The sequence below is a fragment of the Cricetulus griseus genome, chromosome 5 (assembly GCF_003668045.3).
Source record: "Cricetulus griseus strain 17A/GY chromosome 5, alternate assembly CriGri-PICRH-1.0, whole genome shotgun sequence".
NCBI classification, from domain to species: Eukaryota; Metazoa; Chordata; class Mammalia; order Rodentia; family Cricetidae; genus Cricetulus; species Cricetulus griseus.
The window spans coordinates 8,666,808-8,677,069 of record NC_048598.1 but is presented as its reverse complement, the minus strand read 5'-3'; positions in this window follow the sequence as shown (position 1 = coordinate 8,677,069).

Genomic DNA, 10,262 nt, shown 5'->3' with positions numbered 1-10,262 from the left:
GACAGTAGAAGAATGCTTGTCTCACCGGGGTGGACCACAGTGTGGGGTACAGGATGTGCAGAGCTTCTATTTGGGGTAACTCCTTTCTAGAAATTACAGTGGTAATGGCTACCTCAGATTATTGAGGTATTTAATACCATGGAGCTCTGTCTTTAAAAATGGTCAAAATAGAAAAAAACAAAAAAAAGTTATTTTAGTCTAATTCTAATGATATGCAAAAATATGAAATTATCACTTGCATAAACACAAATAACATTTAGTAATAAGACTGCAGCCCGAACAAGTGACTTTTTCTTCATGCAAAATTGGACAAAAGAACCCCAGGAGAGTTTATGTGACTAAACTACATGGTAATATACACCATACTTAAGCAATTACAAATTGTATTTTTTTTTTTTGTATTTTCCTGGCTTCTGAGTGACAAACCTGCTTAACAGCAGTTCCTGTTTGCTAGGATACATTGACTCTATCACGGTTTTGTACCGTCAGTGGGAATGCCATTGTTGCTATTAACTAGCTAGATTAAAAAGAACATGAGTCATTTCTCTGTATCCCATAAATTTGCTGCTGGGAGTAATGAGAGTGAAATCTGAGAATTCAGGATGGGGCCAGCTCTGCTCTGACAGCCAAGGTGTGAGGGTGCTGCTGTCTGTAGATCTCACCTTTCAGCAGTTCTAGAGTGCACTCAGGAGCCAGGCATGAAGAGGGCAGTGAGCTACATGCCTAGAACTCCATTGACTCCTGCAGAGCCTTGCTGTGAGCCACCTTGTAACAGTGAGGCAAATCACAAACAGAATGACTGAGGAGTTGTTATTAATATAATCTTTATTCTTGTTAATAAGCAGCATAGCACTTACAAGGGTGCTGAACCCTGCCATAAAAAAATGCCTGTAACAACTGCGGCTACTTATGCTTGACAGCTCAGCTCACTGGATAAGGAACTTGTCTCAGTATAATCCAGCCAGTCACTGGTAGAGCCTGGGCCTGTGACACATTTGTGTCACACCAGGGCCCAGATTTTTAATCATACCCACAGTCACCCATTGGCCTACAAAAGTAAGACCAGGAAATACCCTGGTTAGTTTTTATATTGACACAAACTAGAGAGTCAACTGGGAAGAGAAAAACTCAGCTGAGAAATTGCTTAGACATTGTTGGCCTGTGAGCGTGTCTGTGGGGGATTGTCTTGGTTGCTAATTGATTAGGGAGGGCTCTGCCCACTGTGGGAGGTACCATTCCCTGGGAAGGTGATTCTGGGCTGTAGAAGAAAGCTGACTAAGCACAAGCCCAGTAGCAAGCCTGTCCACAGCATGCCATCAGGGTTTCTGTTCAGTTCCTGCTTGAGTTGCTGCCCTGACTTCCTTGAGGAGGGACTATGAACTGGAGGTGAAGCTAAATCAAATGCTTCCTTCTCCAACTTGCTTTTGGTCATTGTCACAGCAACAGTTACCAAACTAAAACACCAGCTATGGTGTGATTCTTTTAGCTTTTCTCAGATATCTTGGTGCTATATCCTGCTCTCTTTCTCCAAATGAATGGCCATCAGTCACAACAGGTAGGCAGTGGGGAGTGGGTTCCTACATGCAGGCTAGGAGCCAGCCTCTCACCTGGCACTCAACCCTTTCTGGATTCACAATCACTATTAGATTGACCAGATTCTTCCAAACCTAATCACAGTGCTCTTTCATTTTTCCATGATTTGAACTATTGTTGCTGTTCCTTTCATCTTAAGTCAAAGAACAAACAGAGGGGTTTATATTCCCACGTTCAGAGATGCCATCTGGTAAACACACTACTGATGCTTTGTTTCTTTCATGTTGTGTCATACTTTGAAATGTAGTTATGTTTCAGGTTGGGTGGCTGCCTCTTTTCTGACAGATCTTTTGCTCTACTGAATCGGGGGTGGGAATATCCCTGTAGGGTCTTTATTCCTATATCCTTTCATTGTTTCTCTATATATTTTTTTCTTTCCTTGTTACTGTTCATATGCTTTTAGCCAGTCTGTCCATCTATGCTGATACATCCCTTTTGATAACATCCATTCAAGGTCAGAAAAGCTAGTATAGAGGACCAAGCAAAAGCAAAGAAAAGGCACAAGAAAAAACAACATTTCACGTTTTCAATTTTTCATGTCTATTGGGATAAAAATATACAAGGTCAAGATGGGCCTTTAATCCCAGGAATTGCCCATCCCCCCTGAAAAAAAAGAAGGTGCAAGGTCAGAGTTTGGGTTCTTGAGCTGTGTTTCAGAATTCTTTAAGGTGCTTGTCTGTGTTGTCTTTAAAGAACAAGTAACAACTAAAATGGGCCCTGTTCTCTTGAGGGAAGGAGGCTAGTCCTTTAAGTCCCTGGGGTAATGGGTAGCCACAGCATCCTAGAAATCATATATAAAAAAAGTAAGAAAAAAGAAAGAAATTTCACTGTCAGAACAGTTCAGACTTTCATGCTTTACCCCATTAATTTATTATAGTTGTGTAAATGCATGAATGTTAAAATGCTCTAACAGGAATAGGGATTTCTAGTCCCTGGAGGGAAAACAGTGGTGTGCCACTAGAGAGACCCCTGTGTCTTATTGGACACATCCTCCAGCTACATAATAAGGGAGCCAGGCTTGACAATCTCCATGACTTGGTGATATTTGGACTGTGAAAAACTCAATATTCAGGTCTCTCCACTATTCCCATGATGATGTCTAAAAAGTTTTAAAGAAGACTATAGATAGAATGGGTGGCTGATCCGAAGGCAATCTTTGCCATTTATTTATTCCAGCATGGACTATATTCAGGTGTGTGTGTGTGTGTGTGTGTGTGTGTGTGTGTGTGTGTGTGTGTTGAGAGAGAGAGAGAGAGAGAGAGAGAGAGAGAGAGAGAGAGAGAGAGAGAACCATTGACCCCTGGACAATAGTCTGTGTGAGGAGGATATGACAGTGGATTTCCTGGCATTGTAACTGTATCTTCAGACAATAAAGAAGCTTCGGAAGTTATTGATTCTTATTGTAAAAACAAATCAATACTGTTCCTCTTTCAGACTATGTTTTAAAAGAATTGGCTTTCTTGTGAAATGATATAATGTCAATCTTTAAGAGCAGATAGATACTCTTGGGCCAGTGAGATGGCTAAGTGTGTAAAGATGCTTGCTATTAAGGCTGGTGACTTATGTTTGATCCCTGGAACCCAAATAATGGTGGGGGGAGAACAAAATGGCACATGTCCTTTGAACCTTACATATGACCCTTGGTATGTGTGCACCCACACCCACACGTAAAAATTAATTAATATAATAAAATATGTATTTAAAGCAGAGCAAGCTTTCTTTGTATAGACTGAAAATTAATATAAGGCTTTATGTCTAAAAAGAGAGAGTCTTTGAGAGGTATGTATACATTTATACTTATACACATAATAACCAAAGGGTAGAAACAAACCAAAAGTCTACAGATAAACAAAGCTAATAGTAGGATGTTATTCAGCCTTTCTAAAGGAAGTAAGTCTTGTTACATGCTCTGAGGTGGATAGATTTATAAAATCACTAGAAGACAGTTTATAATTTATGATTCCTTCTCTCAGGTATCAGAAGTAGTGAAATTCATAAAACACATGAGGATCTCACAAGTCCAAGTATAGAATCAAGAGTCTATAAAATATTTTTATGGGAAAGTCTCCCTTTAAGAAAACATAATTGTATCTCGAAAGACTAAATTTACCAGATTAACTAGTTATGGCATAATGTGACTTTTATTCATGTATTTCTGTGAATTTTCTACACACAAACAGGACTTTTTCATCCTGCTCTTGCTGGTGTCTAATGTATATAGAAATCTAGGCAGAATTACATTTTTAAGATATGCTTTTGCAATGCCCCTGCTGCCAGGCATTGATGCAAAAGAAATAAGTAATGTACCACTCAATAATTGAATTTAAAAAGGATATATGAATATACCCCCTTTGGAACCTTAAGTAACAATTGTTACTTAATTGTTTTGGTTTGTATCAGTGATGACTTTGGAATACTATCAAGATCCTCCTCTCCCCTCCATTCCCTGTGCCCTATCTTGTCATCCCCTTCTTTTTCCTTCTCTTCTCTCCCTCTCCTCCTACTCACTACACTATACCCCTCTCCTCCCATTTCCTTCTCTCCCCTTCCCCTCCCCTCCCCTCCCCTCCCTTTCCCTTCCCTCCCCTCCCCAAACCTCCCTTCTCTTCTCTTCTCTTCTCTTCTCTTCTCTTCTCTTCTCTTCTCTTCTCTTCTCTTCTCCTCTCTTTCTCCCTCTCTTTCCCCCTCTCTTTCTCCCTCTCACCTTCCCCATCCTGTCTCCTCCTTTATCTCTTACCCCTCCTTTTCTTCTCCCTCATCCCCTCTTTTTTTGGGGGGGGGGTCAGGGGTGTCAAACTTTCCCTTAATATCCCAGGCTCAGCCTGATCATTTCTTTGCTCTAACAACTTGTATATTCTTACTAGGACTGAAATCCAAATGTGCATATTTAATGCTTTCCTAAGACAGTGGGTTGATGCTAATAAAGACATTGCTTCATGTCTTTCTAGCCAGAAATGCCAACTCTGGACTACCCTGACACTTCCTGCTCTTAATAATAGAATGTCAAGAAGGTCATTATTAATTTTGTTTTGTTTTGTTTTGTTGAGGCAGAGTTTCTCTGTCTAGTTTTGGAGCCTATCCTAGCACTCTCTGTAGACCAGGCTGGTCTGAGCTCACAGAGATCCTCTTGCCTCTGCCTCCCAAGTGCTGGGATTAAAGGCGTTCACCACTAACACCCGGCAAGAAGGTCATTTTTAAAAAGTACACTCATCTTTATAAGCATGCATAATTTTGTGTTCTTATTAGCTTTTATTCTCTCTCATACATTACATCCCAACCACCGTTTCCCTTCCCCCTACTCCTCTCAGGCACTCCCCCACCTCCTGTCTATCCGAGATGAACTCCTCTTCTGTTTCCTTTAAAAGAAAACAAAGGAAAAAAAGAATAGGTCTCCCAGGAAATTCACCAAACATGGCCTAACAAGATTCGATAAGACTTAGTACAAAGCCTCATATCAGAGCTGGAGGTGGCAACCATGTGGGAGGAAAATGGTCCCAAGTGTAGGCATAAGAGTCAGAGACACCCTCCACCCTCACTGTTCAGACTCCCACAAGAACACCAAGCTACACCACTACTTGTCTTTATAGCAAATATGAACTGCATCCATGTTTAATTTTTGATGAAAGTAATTCAGTGTGATTTTATTTTATTTTATATAAAAAACACCCAAAGGACCATCCTTCAATTAGCAGAGGCTTTAAGAATTTAACTTCTTATCTAGATCATAGGCAGAGATTTTGAAATAAAAAATATAGAGAGCATTAAAGAATAAATTATGATTAGTTTTTATTAATTTGTTTCTTCTTTATAAATAAAAATGTTAATGTATCCTTTATGGATTTAAAGCTTGCCTTTCCCCCACAGGAGCGTATCTAAATCCACACAGGTGTTTTACATCACACAGGTGGAGTTGATCAGAAAAATGAACTTTCCGTGGTTATTGAAATAATCATATATGCTAAGAATCATCCTGCTGTGGCTTGTTGGATGCTGGTTCTGCTGATTGTATGGCTAACATCTGGAGGTCACATGAGGCAATAACTACTGCAATTTGCTGCTTTTCCAAGCATTTACACTAACAGGCGAGGGAAGGGAAAATTCCATGTCTCCACCAACACTCACTGACTTAGAATCTCATCATTACCTTTAAGCCATTCATTAAACCACTGAAAAGATAAAACAGCAATAAATATGTTCTTGGTCCTCAAACAAACCTCCAGAGGACTAATGAATTCCCATGGCAGGGTTTTCAGATTGGCCCTGGCTACAAACTCAGACATGACTTTTATTCCTGCAGTTGGTGCTTTGTAATAAAGCATATTTGTGTGACCCAGGATGTCATTTGGGAGACTTGTTCATCTCAGAATATAGAAAAAGAAAGCCATAGAGAGTTGTAGAAAAAGTCCAGCTATTGTCTGCCTCAATAAACAGTCACCATCTCTCAACTATATTCTGCAGATCTCTCTGGCATCTTTGATAGCATCCATCAGAGATGATTCTTTGTGGATTTCTTTAGTACAGAATTTGCTAATGATGGCATGTTTTCATTTTGTTCCTGATTATTTGTATGGATCTGTGGCATGTCAAAGATGATTGTGAGTGAAACAGAGTCTTAGAGAAAATGCCTAGCTGTTTTCTGTCCCAATAAACAGGAGGCAGGGTATCCATGACACACATACTGTAGAAATCAATATGGAAACACCTCAAAGACAGAAATGGAAGATCCAGGGCCAGCAAGATTGCTCAGTGGGTAAAACTTCTTACCACAGAGGCTGGTGGCCGGTCAATCCCAAGACCTCCATGGTGGCAGGGAAGAACTGATTCTCTGACCTCCAAACCCAAGTCATGGTATGTATGCCACACATGCACATACATGCATGGATACACACACACACACACACACACACACACACACACACACACACACACACACACACACACAATAAATGTAAAATAAAAAATAAAGAACCACTATGTGTTCAAACTGTACAACTGTATATATAGCTAAAGGAATCAAAGTTTGTACATAAAGAAACACTTGTATACCCATGTTTGCCACATCAACCAAACCGTGGCATCAGTATTGGTGCCCATGAATAAATGTATGGCTACTTTGGCATGTGTACACAACAGGCTATTGAACTGCAAAAAGGAATTAAATCATGAGGTTTGTTGTAGGAAAATAGATAGAACTAGTGGTCTTCATGTCAAGAAAATAAAACAGAGAGAGAAGTGCCATATTATTTCCTTCAGTATGAAGCCCAGAAAAAAGATACCAACATTTGAAGGATGCTATAAAGGAAGAAGAGGGAACCAGAGCCATGGGCACAGAAGGTAGCAGGAGATCCGAGTACATTGTATGCATGTGTGGGAGCAACCTGATGAAGCCTAGTGCTTTGTTCATTTGCTACATATTGACTTTTTTAAAATCAGGGGAATCCAGTTTTCTTCTTTTAAATAGCCATCTCTAGTGAGGATAAATTGTTTGTTCTTTATGGTTAAAGATTATGCTGATCATGGCAATTTTTTTAAAATATGAAGACAGGACCATAGTCTGTGTCTCTGGCCTTTGTCTCAGAGGCCTCTATTGGAGTTAATTACTGTCCTTTTTGACCTCTGCTTGACTAAATCCCTTACTCACAATGTCCCCTCCTTCCCCATTGTGACATTGCTGAGACATCTGTCTTACCCCATGTCATTGCTTGAGGAAGGGACTATTGCTCTCCTCACATTGCTTCCTGTTCTGCTATCTGCAGTTGAGCCACATATGCTCTCTAGAGTTCAGTGAACTTGTATAGCTCTGAATGTCACCTGATTTCACATGGATGAAAATCATGATTGTAGCACTTCAAAAGTGGCACTTATATGACATAACCAGAAATATCAAATTGCCCCATATTTACCATCTTCAAAATGTGGGTAGCCCAAATGTCATAAACATTAACCACTGGTCATTCCTTCCAGAAGGAAGTTGGGATTCAGTACTGGTGCTCTAGAGAAGATATGGAGGCCAGTGAGGTGGTCTTCCTCTTTTTTTTTTTTTGTCTGTTAACCATTATGTATTTCTACTGCACAACTAAACTAGATATCATTTCCTGAAGATTTGTGAAACTCAGGTCAAGTTGGTTAAGCTGTTAGTAGAATGGGTTGTTTCTCTGGTAAGCGATAATTAACAAATATGCACTCTTAAAGGACTTCTTTTTTTATTTAGTTATTTTTATTTTATTGGTGTTTGTCTATTTGTATGTATGTGTGAGGGTGTTGGATCCTGGAGCTACAGACAGTTGTGAGCTGCTGTGTGGGTCCTGAGTCACTATCCGCTGGGGTCCTGGCCACAGGAGATGGTCCTGTGGATGGTGCCACACACCCATGTGACATGGACAGCACTAATTGCGCTCTAGGAGGAGGTGAACTTCCAAGGATTTGACGTTAGTGGCACTAGGAGGAGTTGGAGGAGGGGAATAGTGGGCGAATATGATCAGAATAAACTGTGTACGTGTATGAAATAATAAATGACAGATAAACTGCTATAAACAGGAAAAGAGAAACAGAAGAAACTGAATGGTGAGAAAAGGGTACAATTTATGGTATCTGCTTGATAGTTGGAACCTATTACAGACAACAAATTTCTTATTTTTAAGATTTCTAGGTCACTTTATGCAACACTAAAAATGTGATAGTAATGAGAATAGATTTATTCCTGAAAGACATTCACCATTTGCATGACTTGCATCAGTATTTGTAGAGAAAGTGGTCCAGCAATGCATGTTATTAAATTAGAGAGCAATAATAACAAAAAATTGACAGTGCGACACAGTTGTTGACATTGTCATCTTCGATTGCACTCAGATACCTCTGGGAATTTAGAAAGTGTCACTTCACAGAGGTTTCTTGAGGTAATTTGGCATATTCAAATCTAAACTATAATGCCTTTGCTGCTGCCCAGTATGGAACAGGAATCTATTCATGACTGGGACTATCCAAATGGCCTTCCTCCCAAATGCTGGCCATACCTGCACCTTTCATTTTTTAAGTACACATCTCTGTAATAAATATTGCTATGGTACAATGGGTATTTGGTAATACATTACTTGAATCTGTTGAGACATTTATTCAACCAATTAAAACAGAATATCCCAAATCCCAATGCACACTGTTAAATACTGCTGGTGATGGACAGGTAGACTGTTGTCCTTACAGAGCTTACACACAACAGGGAGAAAACTGGTAAGAAAACAGCATGTCATGAATGATAAATACTAAAGGAGGAGACAGGGGCAAGTTGTAGAGTTTCAGGGGAAAACAATGTGTTTACAGCCACATAAAATCAGAGTGGGCTCCAATACAATAGAAATTACAAAGTGGAAAGTAGAAGTTCACAGACAATGGGGTCTAAGAGAACAGGGCTAACTGCGTCTTTCTCTGTAGCAACTCAATGTGTTCAGTAATATACTCTGTTGCTTCTCTTCGCCTCTTTCACTTATTCTGGCTCCATCTCATTTTATCTCAAGCCCAAGAATAACACAATTCCCTCTCTGATTAATTGGCCCTATCTTGGTATGATGATTTGATGATTCTCTTGGATTTATTAAGCATATGTGGCTGAGAGATTGTAAACTTGTTATAGATGTGGGGGACAGTTGACTTGCAAGGAACAGAGTGTGTAAAGGAGAGGGTGACCATCAGCTGGGAAAACATTGGCCACGGCAAAACAGCAGGTCCTGACTACACTGCTTCTTGTCACTTAGGGAGTGATCGTCCTTAGCATAGATCTTCAAATGTTGAGGAGCTGAACCTGATGCTCCTAGGAAGTCTCAAGTCCCGCACTTGGATGCCAATATTTAGGTAGTTAGAGAACGCTCAGTCACCTTGAGCAAGACACAGCTGTGTTTCTCCACTGGATAAACAGACCATCGTGCAGCATTTCCAACAACTTTCCTGGAAATGGCCCCGATGAGATTCAAAAACAACCAAAAAGTGATTCGATTTCATAAAGGTCAGTCGCTTCTGAATACATACACTTGTTGACAAAAATGAAACACCCCAAACCATACCTCTGTGTGTCTCAAAGGTCACCTACCGTGGAGTCTCCTTCTCACAGAATTATATCTCACTGCTTGTTTGTAGGAACAGAACAGGGTGGGAGCGAAAGGATCCCTTCTGCCAGTTTCTGGGATGCTGGGGGGGGCAGCATGTCCAGTTTTCAGCACTGATTAGCTCAGCTCCCAGCTGTGCAGTGCCACGCCCTGCTGTGAGATTGAGGGGAAGCCCTGGGACAAGTTTATATTGGCTGAAATTTGTAGCTTTTCTTTCGAAGGTTTTTTTTTTTTTTCTAAATTACATTGTGATGTTGTGACTTTGTATCATAGCCTGTATAACATGCAACGATAGCTCAAGGGAATGATCACTGGTGTATTATGTTTGGCTCCTTTAAAGAAATGTTAACAGCTAAGTGATGAGAGGAAAACCGAAGCAAGAAATGAATTAACTAATTTTTTAATGAGAGAGCTCACTGACTCCAATTCCTGAAAAAAAACATATCTATGAAGACCATGCCTGAAAAATATGTTCAAAGTTGTAAGCCAATAGATAAAAATACAATTGATTCAAACTCTACTTAACTTTTGACATACTTATCCCTGAAATAGCTTCAAAACTCCATGTCAGTT